Source organism: Herpailurus yagouaroundi, unplaced genomic scaffold (assembly GCF_014898765.1).
Source record: "Herpailurus yagouaroundi ecotype Mexico unplaced genomic scaffold, PumYag 163, whole genome shotgun sequence".
NCBI classification, from domain to species: domain Eukaryota; kingdom Metazoa; phylum Chordata; class Mammalia; order Carnivora; family Felidae; genus Herpailurus; species Herpailurus yagouaroundi.
Genome location: NW_024412404.1, coordinates 41,225,245 through 41,252,185, shown reverse-complemented (window position 1 = coordinate 41,252,185; position 26,941 = coordinate 41,225,245). Strand labels below are relative to the sequence as shown.

General features: G+C 39.2%; 1 protein-coding gene across 11 annotated transcripts in view; it reads right to left on the bottom strand.

The window, feature by feature from the left end:
* GBF1 (golgi brefeldin A resistant guanine nucleotide exchange factor 1) overlaps nucleotides 1-26,941 on the bottom strand; it is a 120,153-nt gene that overhangs the window by 52,272 nt on the left and 40,940 nt on the right. The gene's annotated exons all lie outside the window — the stretch shown is intronic.

Below are 26,941 nucleotides of genomic sequence, written 5' to 3'. Positions count from 1 at the left end.
TTATATATGATAAAAGAATATTTGATAAATAGTCCTATAACACATGGTTAATTATTACAGAGTAAAACTTAAATTCCTATTTCATTCCACTTGATAAAATAAATTCTATTTGATTAAAGGAAGATACTAATTCACTAAACAAATATCTATAAGCACCAACTCTGTGCCAGTCACTGGAGTAGGTAATAGGTGAACAGGGCAATGCAATCCCTGACCCCACTGAATTTCCTGTGTAGTGGAAGAGAAAGACATTATGCAAAGTCTCACACAAGTATTATGAAGGAAAAGTCTAAGATGCTAAGAGTGTTCAAAACTTAAATATAAAAACTGAAATATAGAGTACGTAGAATAAAGTGACTTGAGGTGAAGAGAAAGTACTGAACGAGACTCACCAACATATTCTTAGCAGAAGGAAACGGAAACAGATCTGAAAAGGCTGAATAAACCAAGTGCCTTTAAAGAGAAGCACCAATGAGAAACAAGCTCTGAAATGAAAGGACGAAATTGAAGATAAGAAAATAGAAGGACCAGTTCAGAGAACAGGAAAAAAAATGGAAGAAGGGGAAATCACTGAAGAATACGAGATCATCCCCTAAAATCAATTAATATGATTTTCTAGACCAAAAAGACCCTCCCTAAGAACCTACCACAATGAATAAAAAGAGACCTACACTAAGTGTTTTAGAACACTGGGAACAAAGAGATTGAAAAAAAATATGTCTAGTTCAAACACAAAAGACTAAGAATCAATATGGCACCAGACTACTCAAGATCAACACTGGAAATGAGAAGACAAAGAAGCAAAGCAATCACATTCTAAATGAAAATAATTTCCAAACTAGATTTTTTTTAAGTTTATTTATTTTGAGAGAGAACGTGCAAGTAGAGGAGGGGCAGGGTGAGAGGGAGAGAGAGAATCCCAAGCAGGCTCCACACTGTCAGTACAGAGCCTGACCAGGGCTGGATCCCAAAAACCATGAGATCCTGACCTGAGCTGAAATCAAGAGCTGGACGCTTAACCGACTGAGCCACCCAGATGCCCCTCCAAACTAGAATTCTACATTCTGTCAAGTCTTCAACGTAGTGTCAGTATAGAATAAAAACAGTTACAAATCTGCAGGGTCTAAAAAAAATTACATCCCAGGTATCCTTTCTCAGGATCCTTTGGAGAGTGTTTTTGTTTTTAAACCAAAATAAGAGAGTAAACAAGGAAAAGGTGGACACGGAATCCAGGAAAATGGAGTCTAGAGAAAAGTGGAGGGAAGTTCCAGAGTTCTGCCTGATGCCTAGAGAACAACAATGCAGAATGGAAGATGAGAGGATGGGAGACTCTGAGAAGTGTGCTTCCAGGAAGAGAGAAAATGGAATAGTAGAGCTGTGTGTTTGGTCACGTGGGAAAACAGTATTTGGAGAGTTTTAAGAAATGTATCATAGAGCTGGGGAAGAAATAGTGATAGTAACAAAACTGAGCATTTTAAAAAAATGTGTATTTATTTTTGAGGGCAAGAGAGAGAGCATGAGTGGGGAAGGGCCAGAGATAGAGCAGGACAGAGGATCTAAAGTAGGCTCTGTGCTGACAGCAGAGAGCCCAACACGGGCCTCAAACTCAAGAACCATGAGATCATGACCTGAGCCAAAGTCAGACGCTTGAGCAACTGAGCCACCCGGGCACCCCAGCATAGATATTTTTTTTCCCTCAGCATATTTTTTGAATAGGGAGAAATACTTGACTGGGTAGTGCATAATACTTAATATCTTAATAAAGTAAAGACTGAATACTGGTTCAACCAATTGGAGAGACAACAATATTGGGAAGGAAAATGTAAATATGAAGTACTACAAAAGTGGTCTCTCTACATCTACGAGTAAGAAATCAATAAATGCTCTTCAAATGTAAAAATTTTATTTTAAAGAAAGGTGGTATAAGCATATTATTTAGAAATATAAAAGTAAATATCTAAACAAATAGCTAAAAGAGTTTAGGGAGGGACTGTAAAAGCTGAGTGTGAGGGCAGCACTGGTTACGGGCATTCAGCACTATTTGACTTTTTATTTTATTTTTTTTTTAGTTTTTATTTTATTTTATTTTTTTAATTTTTTTTTTCAACGTTTATTTATTTTTGGAACAGAGAGAGACAAAGCATGAATGGGGGAGGGGCAGAGAGAGAGGGAGACACAGAATCTGAAACAGGCTCCAGTCTCCGAGCCATCAGCCCAGAGCCTGACGCGGGGCTCGAACTCACGGACCGCAAGATCGTGACCTGGCTGAAGTCGGACGCTTAACCGACTGCGCCACCCAGGCGCCCCTATTTGACTTTTTAAAACTATATATTACCTCAATGTTAGTAAAAATAATAACAAGAATCTATCATTAGGAAATAAAATAATAGGCAAAGAATTCTGTACATTTATATTACATCACTTATAATATTGAAAACTGGAAATAATCGAAGTAACCAATGATAGGAAACCATTTAAATGAACTTTGAAACATTCATACAGTGAATATCATTAGATCTTGTTTTCTAAGAGTGTGCAATGACATGGGGAAATGCCCATAATATGAAAAAACAAAAAAGAGGCAAAAAAAACATAAAATACGATCCTAAGTTTGCTGAAGGGTATTATTTTGTGTGTGTGTGTGTGTGTGTGTGTGTACACATACATAAAAAGAGATAAAATAATAGTTATTTCTAAATGATTAGACTATAGACGGTTTTTATTTCCATATTTTACACTCTTTTAATATGTTTTAAGTTTATTTATTGAGGGGGGGGAGGGAGAGAGAGAGAGGAAGAGAGAGAGAATCCCAAACAGGCTCCATGTTCAACACAGAGCCTGACATGGAGCCTGATCCCATGACCACAAGATCATGATCTGAGAGGATATCAAGAGTCAGATGCTTAACTGACTGAGCCACCTAGGTGCCCCTTAATATTTTTAAAAGCTAGTCGGAAGAAAGGGAGAATTAGGCAGCCTAACTCACAGAGTGTGATGCAATATTATTACTCAGTTTTAGTAAAACCCACCCAAAACAATACGAATACTGATTTTGTTGTTCACAAACAGCTGAGAATGATTTTTTTTACTGTAATATTCTCTCCGTTTTTAGAAAATTAATCATAAAAATTTGCACTTGTAAGATCACTGAAACAATATTGGCCTTTCTGGATTAAACCCCTCATCTTCTCCTTCAACAAATACTATTTTATACCTCCTGTGGGGCCTGGCCCTATGCTAGACCTTGGAGCTACAAAGATAATAACCAAAGTTCTTGCTTACGGACTATAGACTACACTAGCTTGTATGATCATGGTCAAACATCAAATTTGCGGGGAGGGGTCTTAACTTACTCATTTTTCTGTCTATCTATGGAACTGGAAATGACTATACAGCTCTGAAATTAATGACTATGATCTCTAATTGTCAGGCATGCCAAGTGTTCCTACTTGTTAATGAGGGCACAGTTTTAGATCTGTAGCTCACATAGCTACATGAATGTGGTTCTGTTCCTAAAGCTTGTTGAAGAGTTGCTAATACTGGGATAATATGAAGTATGAAGAAAGGAGAAGGGGAAGACGACAACTAAAATTACCAAGAAATATAAGCAGGCCATGTCCTCACCTAAACTATACTCAAAAACTAGAAAGTAGAACCTCTCACAAACATGATCTAAACATAGAAGTAACTGACAAAAGACTATTGTCCTCATTTGGATATGAACTGGCATGTTACTTTGAAAAAAGTAGATAAACTGAATGACAAAGAAAAGTGAAGAGTATAAGCAATGAAGAGGATTACCACTGCCCATCTTGCAATAAAACTAGTACTATTTGCCCTCATGATGTGTCAAGATCCCTATTCTGAGTTAGTTCTTATCTACTGGTTCAGGGTACACATGTCTCTGCTTTGATGGCAGTAGCGAAACCAAGGTCTGGCTCTCTACTCACTTTTTCAATTTCAGCAAAGATAAGTATACTTGATTTCTTGCTACCAGAATTAACCTCACCCTTCGTGGTACGTCCAGGGTGCTGTTGCTTTAGTATAGCATATATACTGGTTTATGGAATAGCTAACCATAGTTTGTAACCTGGCAGAAAGGGACAAGGCTTCTTTGCTTTTGTGTTAACCAGAAGACCTACTACAGGGCCATGTAGTATTCAACACAGTAGTATTCAACCAATGTTTTTGAGTTAGTTAAAAAAAGGTCACAGGGAAGTACTAAAGAAATCCACACTCCAATCTTCCTATCAAAGATTTCTTGTCGGGGCACCTGGGTGGCGCAGTCGGTTAAGCGTCCGACTTCAGCCAGGTCACGATCTCGCGGTCCGTGAGTTCGAGCCCTGCGTTGGGCTCTGGGCTGATGGCTCAGAGCCTGGAGCCTGTTTCCGATTCTGTGTCTCCCTCTCTCTCTGCCCCTCCCCCGTTCATGCTCTGTCTCTCTCTGTCCCAAAAATAAATAAACGTTGAAAAAAAAAAAAAAGATTTCTTGTCATTTCCAGGAAAAACTGGTAAAAAGTAATGTTTACAAGGAATAGGGCAGCACCTGAACAGAAGGTCCCCCCATATGTAACCAGTGGCCAATGGCCAAGAGTGAGAGTTTAGAGAAGTAACATCTCTAAGAACAGCCTGCCAATAGTGATGGAAAGCAGCCTAAACTTTGAGGTGGCTGTATTGGGAGAGGAGAGGAAACGGAGGAGAGGCCATTTTGTGCTCTTTGGGGAAAATGTTAATGAGAGGTTTCACAAATGTCAGACTTGCCTGATTAAACGAAGCCAGCTAGGTAGATGTTTTTCATATTAATGCCATCTCTGCTAAAAGAGCAAAGAGGGGGAATAAAAGGAGGTTTGAGAAAGGAAAATGATAAACCTCAATTATTTACAAAAGAAATTATGCTTCTGCTAGCTTGGGCAAGGATATCAAAGAACAGAACTGTTATCTGGAAGGCTTGGCTGCTCTATCTCCTTGCCCCTTTCAAAAAGAAAAATTTAAGCATTGAAACCAGAAGAGGAGATAGACCAGCATGCCTAGTGCCCTGCCTAGGATGTCTACTGATTAAGAACTCAAAGAATCTAAGCAAGTTAAGTCATAGAGAAAGTTCTATTTGAATACTCTTAAAACTTAATGGAAGAAAAAGTATAGGAGGAAAGTCATTCAAATATAATTGATATGTTCAAGGGATTTCTTCCTCCTTAGTTTGGACCTATGTCTTTAGAGTTTTTGTAGTTTCTGCCACTTAAATTAAAAACTAGGGGTGGGCAAATGCTGTTGATTAGAGAGCTCAGCCTCCTTTTGCCCTTGTTTCTCCCCAGTCCAGCCCGCAATTGTGTCCCAATCAGCCAGCATTAATACAGATACACAGAGGTATTTATATGCTGCTGATTCCGCCTGGCTGTATTCAGACTCGATCTCCATGTGTATTTAATAAATCACACTAGTTAGGTGGACAGGATTAGTTCCAAGTCACCTAATGACTATATCATGAACTGCAGCATTAAAGGGATTAATATTAATCTGAGCCGTTGCTGTTCAGTGGGAAAGGCCAATCTGTTTTCCAACAGGAGCTCTAGCAGGCAAGAAATCCTCAACAAGACCAGAAAGATTAATGAGGGCTTCTACATTCTGCCTGCAAATCTTCACCTACCAGGGTGTGGGGTGGCGAATCCCAGCCCAGACAAGATCATAAATAACCCACAATATCACAAGTATTTGGGGCAGCTGAGCAAGCCCCAGCAAGGGAGGGCCAGCTAGCCCTCTCCATCTTCTCCTCCTGTAACCCACACCACCGAGGTGGCACAAGAATTTTACAGGCCCACACAGCAGCCGGTTTTGTTTTCTTTCATATAAGGGCCCACACCTCGTAAATCACTTTCTTATTCAGGAAAAGAAGAGTACTAACTAACTGCAATGTGGACTTGTGTGTACACAGAACACGAAGCTTCTTGTTGTAGTGTCACTTCCCTTAAGTTGGGAAAATAACTTGCCCTCCACAATACAAGGAGTCTGCTTTCAAGTCATGTAATCTTTCCATTGCCCAGAGGCACAATTCCTCTTCATGAGCACCCACAGTATGCTACCCTTGCACAGGCCTCTGAAGTGCACATTCAGAACTACTTTCTTGGTCTTGCCAAAATGAGCACTCAGTAAGAACAACTATATCCACAAGACACCACAGAAACAAGGTTTCCTTGCACCTTGGTCCTAATTTCACCATCAGGAGACCACCAACATGAGCCTAACCAAGCCTTAGATCTCCACAGGACAAGGTGCATCTTTGCTTTGCCTGGCTTGGAAAGCAAACTAACGGTACCAGTGTGAGATGCAGAGAGAGAATGCAACAGGCCACAATTAAACTCAATTTATTGGATATCTGTTTCTTCCTCGGTGACTCTGCAGGGATCTGAGGAAAACACCTGGAGCGGAGTTTCATGAGCAGAGTTGTTTGTGCTAGAGAAACCAAACTGAAACAGCTGCTTCTACCTTGCAGCATCTCAGTTTCATACTTTGGAACACCAAAAGTATGGGTTCACTCCAACTGAAGACTCTTTAACACAGACAACAGTGGATCGGCTGCCAAGACTCCCATGGAATGGATGAGAATGCCAGCTAGAACAGTTAGGCCCCCACCAACAGAGGTTATCGAACTAAAAACTAAACTTCACTAGCATTAAAACATAAGTGAACCGAGGGCCTGGTGCCAGGTTATCTGAAGTTTCTAAATGCTTGCTAAGCTACCAAAGCATAGGCCTGCCTGGCTGCAGCTAAGAAGAGACCCTTTAAGTGCATCATACTTCAACCTCTCAGCCGAGTGAGGGCAGAAAGAAATTTAACATTTTCTGTTCGTAAACATTCCATCACCCTTGTAGGAGGGATGTCTAAAAGTGGGGCCCATTCAAGCTCTTCACTAACAGAACACTGGATCTCTCTTTTTCAGTTAAGATGCAAGGGAAGAAAACCCTCTTATTAGTGGGGGAAATGCCTTGATAAACTAGAGAACCTGTTAGCTCTTAGTTCCACTGGAGTGGAACTTCAGGGAAATTCACAGAACACAGGAATGACTGACTCTATAGCCAACAAAGGCAGTTCACCTGGGTGGGGACAGAAGAAAATTAGGCCCATATCCACAATTCATGTTTTCCTGACAGGCAGGCTAGTTAAGCATGAAGTTCCCACGGGATTGATGGACCTAAGTGACAAAGGCTTTCTCATCACCCTTACCAAATCAATGAATACTCAGAAGCTACAATCAGACATCTAAGTCTCATCCTCCACAAGACAGACAAACAGGAATAGCAGCATGTGATCATCCTGGAGAGAAAGATGGGTACACACAGCAACTTTTCTTGATAGCTGCAAAAGGCTCAAGTCTCTCTCCACCTACATCCCGTGTACTGTTCACTCACTTTCTCCTCCCCTGCAGCGTCTCTCCTGGTTCTGAGATAACTAACCACCAAACGCATAGGCTCCAAAGCCCTTTCTTCACAGACAAGTTAGCCCAATTTAAGGCTCAATCAAGCCAGTGGCTTCAGGACAGCTAAGGCCTTAATCAGAAATGTTTCCACACTAAGATCATGTGCATACACCACAGCAATCTGCTTAGAGCTTCAGCCTCAATACAGAAAGGAAATATTTATAGTTCTTAAAACCTCCTCTGTCTCTTGCCAGGCATTCCTGTACTTCTAACAAATAAGTCCTCAAACCATCAAAAGAAAGGTGCTCCCCAGACATGAGGAACCTGTGTTACCTAAGTTTATGGGAAGGGGATTTCTGCAAGTGGCAGTAAACATTCTTTCCTCAAAGCACTCTCTAAAGGAGAGTGCCCTGCACACTGCTGAGTCCCCAGGCCATGATGTACACAGGAACAGGGCCATCCAGCGAGATGCATCAGGCTCCAGGAATGCTGAAGTCTACATATTTGCCATTCAACACCAAAATGGCTTTTCAAGTTCAATCAGCTATAAATGTTGCTTTGTTTTAATTTTCCACTGAACTTCCTGGAACCTATTATCCAACTGTCAGGGATGTATATTTAGCAAGAGCAACATGGCCTCTTTGCCGCTGCCCCACTGCTCATGTCACCTCTAATAAATAGAAAATCAACCCCTTCCTCAACCCCTGCTCAAACCCCCATGGCTTGGGGCTGATAAAGAACAGCCTTGTGTAGAGGCCACAGACTGACCAACCCCCCTTGCCCCATAGTTACCTGCAAACTCCAAATCTCTTCTAGGCTGATGTTGCTGCAAGGTTTTCTAACAGTCCCAGGAAAAACCCCTAACACTTGTACTCATCAGAATACAAACATGCATGCATGCCTCTATTTTAGGGGATGCCAGGTGTAGAAATGACTTAACAGAGACCAGAAATCTAATGCAGATTAATAGGGAACTCAACCAATACAGGCATAACTGACTGAAATATTCAATGCTAAAATACCATATTTAATAGAAGATTTGAAAAAAAAAATCAGGACTAAGAAGAATAAGCAGGGCAGATATACAACTTCAGTTTCATGTCAGGAAGCTAGTTTGAAAATATAACCTCCTCTTGGTTAATAGAACACAAGGCACAACTTTTCCACTCTGTCAAGATGTTTTTGCCTTTTCAAGCTACTGAGACTTTTTACTGACATCAAATAGACTAGACTTGAATGAAAAACACGTGTACCCTACTACTTTTCCAATTCACCACTTCTACCCACTGCAAATCCACCTAAATCCCCTAACTATCCACATGGCCTCTTTCCAGTTCGACTATATCCAACACAGCTCTTTAGGTCCAACAGAAAAGATGAGGCCTATATATATTTAAACTACAGGTGATTGGGGCGCCTGGGTGGCGCAGTCGGTTAAGCGTCCGACTTCAGCCAGGTCACGATCTCGCGGTCCGTGAGTTCGAGCCCCGCGTCAGACTTTGGGCTGATGGCTCAGAGCCTGGAGCCTGTTTCTGATTCTGTGTCTCCCTCTCTCTGCCCCTCCCCCGTTCATGCTCTGTCTCTCTCTGTCCCAAAAAAATAAATAAACATTGAAAAAAAAATTAAAAAAAAAAATAAACTACAGGTGATCGCATTTTCCTGAATTATACAAATGTAAACAAAGAATCATAAAATAAGATTTTTCTATAACCCAGAAACACAGAATAAATTAAACTAGAATTGAAGGCAATTTCTAGGACTAACTCCATCACTAAATTAGTTTCTGATTAAAGCTTTATGACAGCAGATCTAGAATAGGGAGAAAGCTCAGGTAATTTTTGCAGGTATATTTTTTCCAAAATGTATCTTGCCTTTTATTCCACAACTAATAATGAATCAAGTTCCAGATCCATAAACAAGGACACATAAAAATCTTAACTAGAAAGACCAAAAACCTAGCCTAATCTGAACAAACATAATGTGTAAGAGCTGCTAATCATACATGGCAAGCAATATCTTACTTATGAACAAAGACAGTGAGGCAAAACTAAGAAAAGCCACAAACTGAACTGTATATAGAGAAATATCAAGCTTCACGTATGTGCAACAACCTTTGGAGCCTGACTCTGATAGGGGGAAAAATTAGTATCAGGGTAAATAGTACACCTTCTCTTGGGTAAATAGTACACCTTCTCTCGCCATTTTATTTTAGTGATCTTACATTCATTTCCCCAAAAGCCATCTTATTAGTACAGATAACCAAAATAATATATACCCTTGCATCCATAGAATTTAACATTTACTATTTCAACTATTTAAGAGTGACTCTGAAGATTCAAGACAAATTACAATTACTAACTTTTCTGTGCTCGATTTGGCAGCACATATACAATTAATAACTTTTCTCACACAGAAGTTTGAATCCTGCTCTAATGCTGATTTGTAAGTTATTTAGCTAGTGAATGAGGCTGGTTGATTCCTCAGCATCTGCAAATGTTAAGCCTGCTTCCCTTTTAAGGAAATGTTAAAGTACATAACATCATTAAGTGTAGCTCAATAAATTTTCACAAATTTAACCACCCATGTAACCAGGACCCATATCAGGACATAAAACATTACCAGGATCCAGAACAGAAGTGCCCATCATAACTTCTTCCAGTCACAATCTCTCCACAGGTAACCATTCATTATCTTGACCTCTACTCTCACTGATTTGCTTTGCATAATCAATGTAAGCCATTTAATGTATAAATGGTATCATGTAGTATAGACTCCTTTCTTTGTGTTTGGCTTCTTTTGCTCAATATTACATTGGAAAACGTCATCTGTGCTATAATATGTTATAGTTCACTAATTTTCCTTGCTGTACAGCATTCCATTGAGAATACAGTATACCAAATGAGAATACACCACATTTTATTTATCCATTTTATTTCTGTTGGACATTTGGGTAGTTTCCTCTTTTTGCCTTCTATGAACAGCACTGGTAAACACATTGTTATACATATCTTTTGGTGAATGTATTGTATAAATTCTTTTGGGGCATATCCCTAGATATGGAATTGCTGGCTCACAGGATATAGGCATTATCAGCTCATTTTAGTCATTCTGCTCTATGTCTAATAGTATTCCACTGTGCCTTTGAATTTCTCTAATGACTAATGAAGTTGAGCACCTTTTCCTATGTTTACTGACTGTTTAGATATTCTCTTTTGTAAGGTATCTGTTCAAGTCTTTTATCCATTTTTCTGTTGGAAAACCTGCCTTTCTCTTACTAATTTATACATGTTCTTATAAAGACTTTTTTATTTGCCGAGTTTGGTGATTTGTATCATCAGGAATATTCCTCTCAAACATCAGGAGTTTACTGTGTTTCATACATGTCTTTATCATGCTCTGGATAAAACCCAATTCCAATTAAGCTTGTAGTCCAATTTTTAACCAGCAATTCCAACTCTGATCCTACCATCCTGAGTCCCTTGGCATCTAAGAATAGCAGGAAGCACTAAAATGTCAGGTCCCAGTAAGAGCTACAAATCATCTTCCCAATATAACAGGGACATAGTGTAAAGAAATAGAAAGAGAGAAAGCAATACTTTCCCTGGGATGAAAGCCCCTCTAGCACACAGACCTGATTAGTAAATGGAAATTCTAGATAGCCTCTGAATAGAATCCTTTTCCACCTTTCAAATAATTTACAGCTTAATGTCAGCTAAACTTAGTAACTTCTCCCATTTGTCCATGGCAAGGAGATTCTTGGCTGGCTTTCCATGGTCATTACAGGCCTTCTCATAGATCCTTGAAATATGATGTGGCCATCAAAATGTCAGCACTTACCTGCTGCCCACACTTGGGACACATGTTCCAGCTCTCAGGTCAGTAAATGATAAAATTAGGAAACAAGGCTAGCTTTAGATCTGATTCAAGAACAGATAGTTGGTAGTTCCCAAGTTCCTAAGAATATAACCTAATAATGATAATGATGGCTCACTCCTTGACCACATCAAGAACTATCTAAAGTGAAAGTCCCTCCAGATCAATACATAAGTGTGGAAGAAGCAGCATTAGTAAAGAGAAGCATCCAAGCAGTAAAACGGCAGTAATTCTGCTGATAACAACACCAATGCTCATAAACCTTCAATGATTTCCCACTTCTAACTGAATTAAGGAGTATAATAGAATCTTAGAGTTATAAGGAAACATTCATCCAGCCATTTCCCACTGTGTGGATGTGTGTGTGTTAATGAAACTAAAGTTAAGAGAGGTTAAGTCACTTACCCAAGATCACACACTAATTATGAAAAAGCCCCAGTCTATATCTCAAGTCTCCAGATTTCCAGTTAGGTCTCTTTTCACTATACCCCGTGGCCTTCCTCAGTTGCAAGAGGAAAGCCCTCTACAACATGAATCCAACCTACCTATTACCCTTCTCTCTCATTAGACTCCTTGCTCTCCCCCCAACCCTGAATTGTCATACCTCCAACTATTAGCAGCAATGTTCTTTTACTCTTTACCTGTCCAAAACAGTACCTGTCACTCACTAAATGTGATTATCTTTGTGTTCTACAAATCACCCCAAAGTGTCTGGCATACCAAAGACATTCAATAAAAATTTATTGAAATGACTCTTTAGGAAAGAAACATAGTTGAAAGGACTTAGATTTGTACAGCTAGGAGAGCGATATTGCCCAGGATTAGAAGTGGTACCTCTTAGTACTATTTCACTGTGATCAAGTTTAACACTTCCTCAGGCACATGGAACCAAGAATGCCAATTTATAAAGAAAAGGAAGTCTGAACACCAGAGTTGAAAAGAAGCTAAGGATCACAGGATAGCTCTATCATTTTACAGATGAAAGAAAATGAAACACACACACACACACACACAAAAAAAAATCTCCGTTCACAGAGATTTAGAAATGTATAGCTCTGTTTGAGATTCCGATGAGATACTGATCTTCTCAGAAAAGTGTGCATATAGAGTATACACATATACATACACAATTCTCCATATAATTTCAGGAAGTCTATTAATCTCCTGAATCCCATTCCCAGACTCCATATCAGAATGTCTGATCTTAATCCTTCCTGAATCAATCTTTTGTATAAAATTTTATAAATTTACTTACAACCACACAAGGAAGAACTTTTACTTTTTTATATTTATTTTTTTATTTGAGAGAGAGGGGGGATGGAGGGAGGGAGGGAGGGAAAGAGAGAGAGAAAGAGAGTGTCAGTCTCAAGCAGGCTCCATGCTCAGCATGAAGCCCAATGCAGGGCTCAATGCCACAATCATGACCTGAACCAAAACCAAGAGTCAGACACTCAACAGACTGAGCCACCCAGGCACCACAAGGAAGAACTTTTTCTTATACTTAATTCCAATGTAAAGATTATGTTCTTGAATTCTAACATTCCAAGACTTGGAAGTCCCTTTTTCATTTTATTTTACATTTCTCTGAATTTTTTTCAGGTTCTTAAAAAATATATATCTTTCTTAGATGTCGCAACCAGAACCACGTACGGTATTCAAGGTATTGGCATGCTATAATTTTGTTTTCAAAATCTTATAGGATGAGGCCCACCATTATAGGAACCTCTTTAGTTATACAGCAAATAAGAAGACAGTGTGTTCAGAGAACAATCTATATTACCTTTCTGGGTCAGAATACAAACTAAAAAAGGTCAATGAATCTTAAACATAGTTTAGATTCCCTCCCCACCTCCACACACACACTTCAAGTATATATTGGTTTGAACTTAAATCTCATGTACCATTTTTCTGTTTGCATATATTTTTATAGTTATTTTATTCCTATTAGAAGAACTCCATTTATGTGAAGATGTAGACCTCATTATATGCTCTCTAAGGCAGTAGCGTTGAAGTCAAAAAGACCTAGACTCAAATTCCAGTTCTGGTATGACCATGGCAAACTCTAAGCCTCAGTTTCAGCATCTATAAAATGGGAGATTTAAAAATCCTACCTCACAGGCTTGAGAATTAAATAAAATAATGTCTATAAAACATTCAGGCAAGAATAGCTAAGAAAATTTCTGAAAAAGCTGGGTACTGAGAGCGCACTTGCCTGTACATTAAAATATATTATAAATAATAATGTTAGAATTCAGAATACTTGGTAGAGAATTGGATTAAATCATCCCTTCACAATTTTTTTTAAATTTTTTTTTTCAACGTTTATTTATTTTTGGGACAGAGAGAGACAGAGCATGAATGGGGGAGGGGCAGAGAGAGAGGGAGACACAGAATCGGAAACAGGCTCCAGGCTCTGAGCCATCAGCCCAGAGCCCGACGCGGGGCTCGAACTCACGGACCGCGAGATCGTGACCTGGCTGAAGTCGGACGCTTAACCGACTGCGCCACCCAGGCGCCCCAATCCCTTCACAATTTTAATGCCACACCTTAGCTTGAGGAACTCTCAGGTTGCATGGTGTGGGTTGCCTAAATATATGACAGGAGGAGGCTTAGAGACACCCTAACCCTCACTTAACCTGTTCTTACTCAGGTGTAGCTTCATCCATATGGAATCATTCTGCATTATTCTTCAGATAGCTAAGGCAATAGAGTCATCAAGATTATCTAAGCCTGTGTAAGGCTTTTCTGGGGGAAATCTGTATAAATATCAAAGTGATTTATACCAGGGTCATTTATGGTCAATTGATTTTGACAAGGGTGCCAAGACCATTCAATGAGTAAAGAATAGTCTTTTTAACAACTAATACCGGACAACTAGATATCCAAATGCAAAATGCAAAAGAATGAAGTTGGACCCCTACCTCATACCATATATAAAAATTAACTCAAAATGGATTGAAGACCTAAATGTAAGAGCTAAAACTATACAAACCTTAGAAGAAAACACAGGTGTAAATTTTACCCCACTGTTTTTCAACCTTGACACTAACCATAGTTTGAGCCAGATAATTCTTTGTTTTGGAAGTCTACTGCGTGACTGTAGAATGTTTAGCAGCATCCCTTCTGGCCTCTACCCACTACAGACCAGTAGCCCACCTCCCTCTCCAATATATGCCTCAATATACCGCCAGATTTCCCCCGGGAGGTAAAACTACCAGTTGAGAGTCATTATTTTAAATCAAATGATACTCCTTACCCTCTTCCCTGGCAAAACTACCAATGTTTATGTCATGAATACCCGAATGGCTATTTGCTTGGTAGATGAACTCCAAGAACTTTTCAGAAAAGTCATTTAATACTCCATAATCCATCATTTTGAGATGATCTCAGAATCCTGCCTAAGTACCAATATCCATCTGGAAAATTTTTAGTCCAACTCCTTCCATGAAAAAGTTATAGATCAGTATGGCATTTTGGGGGGTAACAAACAACTTTATTGAGATATAGTTCACATGCCATATAATTTACCTCTTTAAAGTGTACAGTTGAATGTTTTTTTAATATATTCAGAGTTGTGTAACCAAGCATGGGAATTTTTGAAAATACTGATCCTCTTTATTTTAAACCACTATCCTAACCAACTACTTGGCATAACTACCAAGAAACTAAAAACCAAAACCAAAGCAAAATAATAGGCTAGTCACCTTGGCATTGTCTCATCATAACCTAGAAAAGAGTAATGTTCCTCAGAGCAATCAATGACTTAGTCACATATATAATAAGACACGCTATGAAAGAAGCAAATTGAATGACAGGCTTTGCTTGAAATTTAGTGTCACCACTGTGAAGAAACTAGGAAAAAATACGTCATTCCTAAACCACAGTCCTGTACTAAGGTCCTCAAACATCCCCCCCCCCCTTTTTTTCCCTGCTTCCTGAATTCCAGTGTCATTAGCTAAAACGAATGTAATTCACAAACCAGTAAGTGCTAGTAATACTGGTAAGTAACTAGTATAGCAGACATTCTAAGGTCAGAATCCTTTTTACTACCAGTTCAACTTGTTTTAATTCAGGTTCTGAGCTCTGTACAAGATAACTAATCTATGTGGTGTAAAGGTCAAGGTTTCACTTCAGAGCCTCTTTTTCACTGCTAGTACAACTACAATGCCACTTCGACCTTAACTTTTTTTTTAGCTCTTGAATAATGCTTGCCCTGCTGCTGTCACTGTCTAATCCAGAGACTGTGGCTGGCAGGAGGAAATGGCTCTGGAAGCCACAGCTGTTATACAGACCAGCTACCATCTTCCAAGTATGAGAACCACTTCCAGCTCCTTCTTTGATCAGTTTGCTCAATCAAAATTTCAGCTCTAATCTGAAGCCAGTGAAAGGAGCTGTGGCTTCTGAGACCTAAGCTATTTTATTGAAGAATAATATCAAGGGAACCGTACATGCAGCCAGAAAAGAAGCCAGCTGCAAGATACTCCTAATCTTTCTCTACCTTCAAGAAGACCTCAGGTCCCTTGCCAAGACATGTGAAAATACATACTCCATCTGACTCACAGTTACTCATTTTTCTGTTTACTGACTATACCCATGTAGATGGTGTGAAAGTTTATTCCGTATTCCTTTCAATGAATGTCACTGTTTTTAATATCATACTTTATTTTTTATTTTTTTTTTTTAACGTTTATTTATTTTTGAGACAGAGACAGACAGAGCATGAGTAGAGGAGGGGCAGAGAGAGAGGGAGACACAGAATCGGAAACAGGCTCCAGGCTCTGAGCAGTCAGCACAGAGCCCGATGCGGGGCTCGAACTCACGGACCGCGAGATCATGACCTGAGCCGAAGTCGGCCGCTTAACCGACTGAGCCACCCAGGCGCCCCTTTAATATCATACTTTTAATGATAAAAATAACAATAAAAAAACCTTTAGTCATCTGTACTACATGCCAGGTGCTGTGATGAACACTTTTGTTACATTATCTTACTTTTAATTTTCATAATGACCTTATGAGAAAGGTTTTATTGCCATTTCTAAATTTATTTTCTAAAATTAGCATACAGTAAATTGAATTTTGGGGGGTTGAGGGATATACTTTTCTGAGTTTTAACCTATGAATGGAGTCATTTAACCACCACACACTGAAGATACAGATCAGTTCCATCACCTCAAACATTTCCTCTACTACCCTTCTTTTCAGTCACACCCTCTCCCCACCTCTAACCCCTGACAATTATAATCTGTTCCTTGTTGCCACAGTTTTGCCTTTTCCAGAATATCACATAACTGCAATCATTCACTCAGCATGATGGCTTTGAGATCCATCCAAGTTCTTGTGTATATCAATAACTTATTCCTTCTTATTGTTGCGTAGTAGTCCACACTGTCCTTGTTTTGTAGATAAGGCAGATGAAGCTCACCAAGTAACCCAATGAAGGTCACCAAGTTGAGGCCTGTCTTCTAGCCCAGGTCTTTGTGGCTCAAGAACCCATACTCTTAACCACTATACATACTGTGCACTGTTAGCCTCCTAGGCTCTCAGAAGAGCAATCCATGATCCTAATTTAAACATAAAGGGCTCTAGACCCATAGAATAAATGAGTTTCCTATTTACTAAAAAGGAAGCTAAGAATACTTTATCAAGACTACTAGCAATGATTCCAAAGCTCTTAAGGGAGCATGATATGGAGGTAAGAGCAGTAGCTATCATCAGTGAAACAGGCCTAGGTTTAGAATCCCACTTCTGCCACTTATTTTTTTAATGTTTATTTATTTATTTTGGGGGATGGGAAGGGAGGAGGGGAGGGGGGGAGAGAGGGGGAGGGGGGAGGGGAGGGGAGAGAGAGAGAGAGAGAGAGAGAGAAAGAGAATTCTAAGCAGGCTCCACGCTGTCAGTGAGGAGTCTGACATGGGGCTCAATCTCACTAATGGTGAGATCATGACCTGAGCTGAAATCAGGAGTCAGACACTTAACTGACTGAGCTACCCAGGTGCCCCTCTGCCACTTATTAAGTTCGTGAACATACAGAAGTTCTTCACTTTTTGGAACCTCAGTTTTCTCTTCTATAAAATGGGGATAACATTATGTTGAAGTATTCTCAGAAGGATTAAATGAAAAAACAGATATAAGGTTCCTGACATACAATATTATTGCCACCTAAAAAAAGGCGGGGGGCCTGGCTAGCTCAGTCAGAAGAGCACATGACTCTCAACTTCAATGTCATAAGTTAGCCCCACGTTGAATGTAGAGATTATTAAGAAATAATAAATAAACTGTAAAAAAAAAAATAACAAGGGGCACTTGGGTGGCTCAGTAGGTTAGGCATCAGACTTGACCTCAGCTCAGGTCTTGATCTCACAGTTGTGAATTAGAGCCCTGTACTGGGCTCCACGGTGGGCATGAAGCCTATTTAAAAATCAATCAATCAATCAATCAACCTTAAATAAAACAAACAAACAAACAATAGGAGCCCCTGTGTGGCTTAGTTAAGCGTCCAACTTCGGCTAAGGTTAGTATCTCAGGGTTCAGGGGTTTGAGCTCCACATCAGGCTCTGTACTGACAGCTCAGAGCCTGGAGCCTACCTCAGATTGTGTGTCTCCCTCTCTCTCTCTCTGCCCCTCCCCTGCTCACATTCTCTCTGTCTCTCAAAAATGAATAAATGTTTAAAAAAAATTTTTTTAAACCCACAATATTATTGCCATGTAAGTTGAAAATAGAGCCAATAAAGTCATGCCAAACAAAATAACTACTAATACACAAGTCAGCATTTATTAAGCTCTGAAACTCCAAGGAGCATACATTCTGGCTAAAGAAACAAACACTTCCTAAAACAGCACTGATGCTATTATATAGTATAACACTAAATTGTGTAGCTGGGTCTATAAAACTATAGAGATAAACTAAATTTAATTTTAGCCAATAGCTTTAACTTTCTATTTAATTTTTTTTTTTTTTAATCAGAATCAAGATTCAGCTAGGGAATCCACCTGTCTTCCAGTCTAGAATACACCTTAGGCATAGTTAAGGGCAAAGTCATTACCAGTCAACATCTAGAACGTATTTTCAAAACTACTGGTTCCAGCTCTTTCCTTCTAGGTATCTGCATCAATTTCAAAAATGGCATTTTTCCCTAATAATTTTTGACACTTGAGAGGAAGAAAAATACATAAAGGCCTAAATTCTATGACAGGTGAGTGACTGATGAGTGACTAGTTTAATAAAATTTTCGGTTTCTTTAGAAAAAGAGTATGTTTCAAAAGGGTTATTGAACTAAAGTCTAAAGAAACTCAATTTCCATACCCAAAGGAATTCTGTAAGATCATTTCCTTCCCTTCTGCCTCTGTTTGATCTTGGTGGGAAAATATATAAACAAACAGGCTTAGGGTAGGAGGGTAAAAAAGAGGAGAAAAAGCTAGAATGGTGGAAAGACTATTGAAATCTATCTATAAGAATCATTCTATCTTCTTCTGGTACTTTCTATAAATCCTCTTCCTTCAACTGGTGTTTACTATGTGAATCTTTGCCAGTATAGCAATAATTCTTTGTAAGTCAGCTCAGGTTTATTAGGCTTTTAAATTAAGCATGAGGGGTGCCTAAGTGGCTCAGTTCAGTTGGGCGTCTGACTTCAGCTCAGATCATGACCTCACAGCTCATGAGTTTGAGCCCTGCATCAGGCTCTGTGCTGACAGCTCAGAGCCTGGAGCTTGCTTCAGATTCTGTGTCTCCCTCTCTCTCACTGCCTCTCCCCTCATCATGCTCTGTCTCTGTCTTTCAAAAATGAATAAACATTAAAAAAATTTTTTTAATAAAATAAATTAAGCATGAAAATAAAATATATACAGGGGCGCCTGGGTGGCTCAGTTCGTTAAGCATCCAACTCTTGATTTTGGCACAGGTCATGATCTCAGGGTGTGTAAGATTGGGCCCTGAGTCAGACTCTGCACTGAGAGTGCAGAACCTGCATGGGATTCTCTCTCCCCCTCCTCCATGCATACACACACTCTCTCTCTATCTCAAATAAATAAATAAACATTAAAAATAAATAAATAAGGGGTGCCTGGGTGGCTCAGTCGGTTGAATGTCTGACTTTGGCTCAGGTCATGATCTCAGAGCTCCCAAGTTCGAGCCCAGCATCGGGCTCTGTGCTGACAGCTCAGAGCCTGGAACCTGCTTCAGATTCTGTGTCTCCCTCTCTCTCTGCCCCTAACCCACTCGCATTCTGTCTCTCTCTCAAAAAGAAATAAACATTTAAAAAAAATTTTTTTTAATAATAAGATAAATAAATTAATTAAGTTAAATATATATAAAGTAAGACTAACTAAATCCCTATTTCCCAATTTGACCTGGGAACAAAACCTAGCAACAGCTCTATAGCAAAGCATCTTACCAAGGCTGTTACAGCTACTTAGTAGCACATATTCCCCACAGTTGGCAAGTCTGCACAAGTCTAGTGCTCTGGACTTGGAGAAAATAGTTAAAATAGTTAATAAAACAATTTTTTAAAATTCATATAAACAAGTAGTTTTTAGTGGAAGTGAAATTTCACTTGGGGGTTAAATAGAACCAATGGGTTCATTTTTCCAGTCCTGCCTCAGCTAAAGTTTTATGCTTATAACTTGCTTAAGCTCTGGAATTCCTCATCATCTTAAGAAATATAACCATCCCTAGGCCTGAATTTCCACCAGACTTTAAGGCAGAATCTCTTAGCCCTATCACCTTATAAAAAGAAAGAAGCCAAATCTCTAGCCAATGCTCTAAAAACAAATATCTAAGATTAGCAAACAAGAAAACTGCCAAGCATAACCATAACCCTGTTTTCTTAAGTCAGTTGGGCAATTTTCTCATAAGAAGTGATGAATATGGAAGCACCTGGGTGGCTCAGTTGGTTAAACATCCAACTTTTGGTTTCAGCTCAGATCATGATCTCACAGTTTGTGGGTTTGAGCCCCACATCAGCTTCTGCACTAGCAATTTAGAGTCTGCTTGGGATTCTCTCTCCCTCTCTCTGCCCCTTCCCTGCCTGCACTCTTGCTCCCTCTGAAAATAAATAAATAAACATTAAAAAGAAGAAGAAGCAATGAATATGGAACACAGGAGACCTGTGTTCTAGTTTTTCCCCTCATAAGCTGTGTGACCTTGGTCAAATCATAACTACTCTGTACTTTAGTTTCTTCTGTAAAATGAGAAGGCTGGAACAAATTAATAAATCACAAACTGAAGTCCAGGTAAAAAATCTGGGCTGGATCCACAGATGTGGTTTTTTTCTTGGTGTATGCTGTTTTAGTATTTTTTAATAGCAATAAATGAATTTATTGAGAATAACTGAAACCACATTTTGGAATTACATGTTATTACCCACTACTTCAGAATACAAATAAATATTTAATTGAGTATATAAATATGACAAATATTTATAATAACAAATAATTATTTAACTGAATATATTATTAAGGGTCTGGTGGCAACCTTTATTTTTTTTAATGTTCTATTTATTTATTTTTTTGAAAGAGAGAGTGCAAGCAGGGAAGGGGCAGAGAGAGAGGGAGAGAGAGAATCCCAAGTAGGCTCCATGCTATCAGTGCAGGGACCGACATGGGGCTTGAACCCACAAACCATGAGATCACGATCTGAGCTGAAACCAAGAATCGGACACTTAACTGACTGAGCCACCCAGGCACCCATGGTGACAACCTTTAAACAGTACAGCTAATACAACTACATTTGTTCTAGCCTATTCTGGATTCCTTTTTACCTTCCTTATTCTATGCTCTTCTGTTAAGGAGACTAGATTTGAATAATGTAATGTTTAAAATATTTATTATGAAAATTTTCAAAATTACACAGAAGTAAACATATTAGTGTAATGAACTCATTTGTACTGTACACCCAGCCTCAATAATTAGCAACTCAAGGCTAATCTTGTTTTTTCATTATCTCCTCCCACTCCCCTATTATTTTGAAGCAAATCCTGCACATCACATCATTTCATCCATCTAGAACATAAGCATAATACCATGTCATCACATCTAAAAAAGTAATAATTGCAAAAAACATATATATAAAAGAATAATGTTACATTTTATCAGTTAACTATTTTAGTGCTCAATTTGCAATTATTCAATTTCTATCATTATCATAAACTTTTGTTTCTTGTTATTTTTGTTTGTATGAATCAGGATCCAAAGTCCATATACATGCAGTTAAAAACAGAACTGAATGTTTAGGTGGGGGTAGCCTTCTAACTTCCTGCAGTCCACACTGCTCCCTATTTTCATACTCATTTTGATAGGCCCTTGAAGTTTTTGGGTTTTTTTAATGTTTATTTTTGAGAGAGAGAGAGTACACGTGCACGTCAGCAAGGGAGGGGCAGAAGATCTGAACCAGCCTCTGTGCTAACAGCAGAGAGCCTGATGCAAGGTTTGAACCCATGAGCCATGAGATCATGACCTGAGCTAAAGTCAGATGCTTAACTGACTGAGCCATCCAGGCGCCCTGGCCCATGAAGTCTTTTAAGTTTGGGTCTCTGGAGGATCTGAAGTCTCTTCCAGTTCTAGGATATCTTGACTCAGATAGAAAGAAAGAAATGAGTGGAACTTCATGCTTAAAACTAAAAAACCGAGAAGTAGCAATTTAAGCTTGTTACCTAAGTATACAAATGTAGAACTGAATTCCAAAAGAATCTGCTAGAAGAGGTGAAAGAAGTTGCCAAGGAAGTAGCATATAATGGAAAGACACATCTTCATGCCTACCTCACAGGATTGTTATGAGGCTTAACTGACACATACTTATATATATCTTCACATATATATCTTCATATATATTAATATATAAAATGTAAATTATAATAAGTAAAAAAATTTTAAATCAAAATAGAACATGCTCTCTTGACATTCATGCGGCATTAATCCATTTTTAAGACATACTGAAGGGGAGCCTGGGTGGCTTGGTCGGTTAAGTGTCCGACTTCGGCTCAGGTCATGATCTCACGGTCCGTGAGTTCGAGCCCCGTGTCGGGCTCTGTGCTGACCGCTCAGAGCCTGGAGCCTGCTTTGGATTCTGTGTCTCCCTCTCTCTCTGCCCCTCCCCTGTTCATGCTCTGTCTCTCTCTGTCTCAAAAATAAATAAACGTTTAAAAAAAAAAAAAAGACATACTGAAAATTTGGGGGCACCTGGGTGGCTAAGTTGGTTGAACACCCAGTTCTTGATTTCGGCTCAGGTCATGATCTCACAGTTCATGGGATCGAGCTCCACATCAGGCTCCACACTAACTGCTTAGGATTCTCTCTTTCCCTCTCTCTCTGCCTCTCTGCCCGTTCCCTGCTTATGCGTGCTCAAAGGCATGTGCTCTCTCTCTCTCTCAAAATAAATAAATAAATGTAAAAAAAAAATTACTGAAAATTTTAAGAGATACAAAAATCTCAAAATCATTCACTTGATATGTATAATGACATTCATATAGAACAGAATCCTTCTGAAAGAATTTCCAAACTTGTGTGGGGGGCAATGAACCCAAAGACTCTTAGGACTTCAGGGACATTAGAGACCATTTGGTCCACTTTTCTCATTTTAGAGAAGAAAACTGAGAGCCCAGAGAGAACTCTAGAAACTTGCACCACAGACAAAGTTCTAAGAGTTTGGGCCTCTGTCTCTCTGCAGAGACCAATCAGGATGACTGGGCTTGGCTGTTTATAAAAGAGGTAAAAAAGGACCTCACTCAATGGTGAAAAGAATGACACATGCTGGGTTACCAGCTCCCCTTTCACGTGGTCAGTCTGTCCCAGGCATGGTGCCACAGCAAAGGGATACGGGGCCTTTCACCGTTTAGAATTCCACTTTCTTACTTAGGAAGCTGGATAGCATGTCAAGTTAAATCCCCAAACCCAGACTTCTCACTCAGTCATCTCACGCCATGAGAACTGAGAAAGGAGGCAGAGCTGGCCAGTATCAGCACTCTTCACTTTTCTGAAAGCTAGAAACTGTAACATTTTCTCTAAAAGTCCTAATGCCTCTTCTTCATGGCCAACTGGTAAAAAACAGGGAAGACAATAAAAGTGACCTAATTTCTATTTTAAAGTACAAAGCTAAACCTTAGGTTATTTATAGGTCTGGTGTCAACCTTGTCCTCATCTCCCCTCCTTACACCTTGGACAGCCTGCTCTCCACACAGGGAGACTCCCATGTACATTCTGAGCCAAAGGTTCTCACAGGACCTCTCATTTCTACACTTCAGGTGCAAATAAACTAGTTGATGCCCAAGCACTTTTCTGTAATGACCCCAAGTACCACCACCTACCTGGTTTTAAATAGCCCACAGTAATAGGGGAAAAAAAGACCTGGCAATAAATATGAAAAGATAAAAAAGCATTATCCATATATGAAGGAGCTGATACAAATGTGAAAGAACATTAACCAATTTCTGTTAAATACGTGGCCAAGAGTTAAGAACACACAGGAAAAAATCCAAACAGTAAAACACTTGAGAAAATGCTAGTAATTAAAGAAATATAAAACAAATTATAAAGGTATCATCTTATCAACTAAATTAGCAAAAACAAAAAGTTAAACTCAATATAGGACATAGCATGGCTATAAAACTCAGTCATTCCACTAATGGGACTATTATGATAATTAAAAAGAAAAACAATATTATCACTACAAAGATGACTAAGGTTTCATTATATGTAACAAATTAAAAATTTTTAAAGAATAGTTAACCTGTGGTACTCTGATTCAATGTATTTTTATAGTACCATTAAAAGAAAATAAATATATAGGTGACTTCAGGGAAAAATTCTGTATTAAATTGTGTTAAATGAATAAAAGGAACAAAAATAATATGGCATATTGATTAAACTACTTAAATTATGTGTCTGTAATGATAAGGACTAAAGAAGGTCAAGTAGTTAGGTAAATAGTGATTTTAATGGTGAAAAGGTTTTTTATTTGTCTGCTTTGTCACTTTCGATTATAGTCTTCTATGGAATTAAACACAACTTTGGATCCTCTCTGGTTCTGTACAGTCCAAAACAAAACAAAAACAAAAACAAAAAAACAAAAAACAAAGCAAAAACCAAAAACATATGCAATGGATTTTGCCAGGTATGAATTTTCGACTAGGCCAGTCAACAGCCACAGGAATATGAGACCAGAGTTCATTCACAGCTTCAGACTGTTTCCCAAGAAGCCAAAGATGATCTAGAATTTTTGAGAAAGCTAACTATTCTCCATTTTAACCCCCTAAGAGCTGAACAAGTTCAGTTTTACAATAGAGATTTCTGTTATCAGGTAAAGAGTTTGGTATATACCAAGGTGGGGGAATGATGTCAATGTAACAACATGGCTCACATGGTGACCAAATAGGAAGGACAGTGTCCTTAGTTAGCTTCAGGATCAACCTACATATTCTTCCTCACTATGACTATAGACCTGCTTGTCCTAGAAAGGTGAAGAATAGCAGATAATTCTTCAGTCTCTTTTCTGATTGGTATAAAAAGAACCAGTTGAATCCATCAAGTAAGAGAAAAGTGGTTTAGTCTTTAACTGTTTTATTTATTTATTGGGAGAGAGCACGCGAGAGCACACATGCGCACGGGGGAAAGAAGGGGGAGGGGTGGACAGGGAACAGAGGATCCGAAGTGGACTCTGTGCTGACCGCAGAGAGCCTTATGTGGGGCTCCAACTTACAAACTGTGAGATCATGACCTGAGCTGAAGTCGGACACTTAACTGGCTGGGCCACCCAGGTGCACCAATAAGTAATTTAGTCTTTAAATATCTCCCATGCAGAAGGCCTTTACCTCCATTTCAGAGCTCCTGAACAGAATCCAAGAGCTCGCATCATTACATATCTCAGTCTGGAAGATCCATGGTGGCTCCATAAACTCTGGTCACTGTAGTCTATTTGTACCAAATTTTAGATGATCAGTAGTAAAAAGGATTGAGGAAGCACATAGGATTACCTGAATCCAACTGAGGGGTTCTCATGAGAAGAGGGGTCCTTGGACCAGCTGCCGCAGATGTCCCCTCAAAAGAAAGAGAGAGAAGAGGGAGAAGAAAGAAGGAGGAAGCAGCAAGAAAGGGAGGGATCATGCTTACTGGCTTGCTTTAGAAAAAGAGAAGGTTTTAGGGGCGCCTGGGTGGCTCAGTCGGTTAAGCATCCGACTTCAGTTCAGGTCACGATCTCATGGTCCGTGAGTTCGAGCCCCGCGTCGGGCTCTGGGCTGACGGCTCAGAGCCTGGAGCCTGTTTCCGATTCTGTGTCTCCTTCTCTCTCTGCCCCTCCCCCGTTCATGCTCTGTCTCTCTCTGTCCCAAAAATGAATAGACGTTGAAAAAAAAATTAAAAAAAAAAAAATTAAAAAAAAAAAAAAAGAGAAGGTTTTTGTTAGTGCTTATGGCTAAGATGGCAATGCAAGAGAAAGAGATTCGCATGTTGTAGCGATGTTCGTACATTTATTTGCCATACACACTCTGGATAATTTCAGAGACAAAAGAGTTTGAGAAATGGGAAAAGAGAGACAGAGCGGGGGCGGGGGGGGTGGATGCTGAGCAGAGAGAACACAATTCTTCAGGAAAAAAAAAATCAGTCTTTAAGTACAAGTAAACATTTGAAATTTTCCAATTAACTTCCCGTGTAGCCAGCCTCTAAGACAACACACCTTTGTTCAATCTTCTCCCAGACTGTGTCAGGGTTCGTCTGGGTGACCAATATAATGTTGTAGAAGTGACAGTAAATTACTTCTAAGACTAGGTCAGAAAAGACAGTGTGGTTTCTGCTCTCTATCTTGGATCTCTTTCTTGGATCATTCACCTGGGGAAAGCCACCTGCCATCTAACAACATAGCAGCTCCATAGCAGCTCTATGGAGAGGCTCATATTGTGTGGAACTGAGGCCTCATAACAGTTACATGAAAGCTTGAATATGATCCTCCAGCCTGGCCAAGCCATCAAATGACCACAGTCTTGGCTGACCATCTTGAGAGACTCTAAGCCTGAACCACTAGCTAAGCAGCTCCCAAATTCCTGACTCTCAGAAACTGTGTGAAATAAAAAAATAAAAAATAAAAAAAAATTTAAGCATCTAAGTTTTAGGGTAATTTGTTATATAGTAATAGACAATAACGTCACATCAAATCAAGTAAGTTTGAGGAGGAACTATGCCATGTGGTAATATCATGATTTCATCTACCAGGTGAAGTAAAGAATCATCTCCAAATTAAAAGTGGTACAGACAATAAATTATATTTTTTTAAAAAAAGTGGTATGCTGCCCAAGATGCCACTAAAAGCTAAAGAAGGCTAAAGAACAGGTACCACTGGAGGGAATGAACTGTTCCTCTCTCCCAACACTAATTTAAGGATTGTCACAGTCAAAGAGAAGAGTCCAACACAATTCCCTCCCACTAGTTATGTTTCCTATAGCCACAGACATGGGTTAGTGAAGCATAGGTTTCACATACAAGCCACTATGAGGGTGGTGTCCCATATCAGAATAGTCAAGGGTTAAAGTTGAGGCAGCAAACTTATCCCCAGAGATGTATGCCTGGAACTAAGCTAAGATTCACAAGATTCTCCTTGAGTTTTCCTTACCTCTAAATGCTGGGATAACTGATGCTCACTGAATGCCGATATTTGTATGAATAAAAATGAAGGGATTT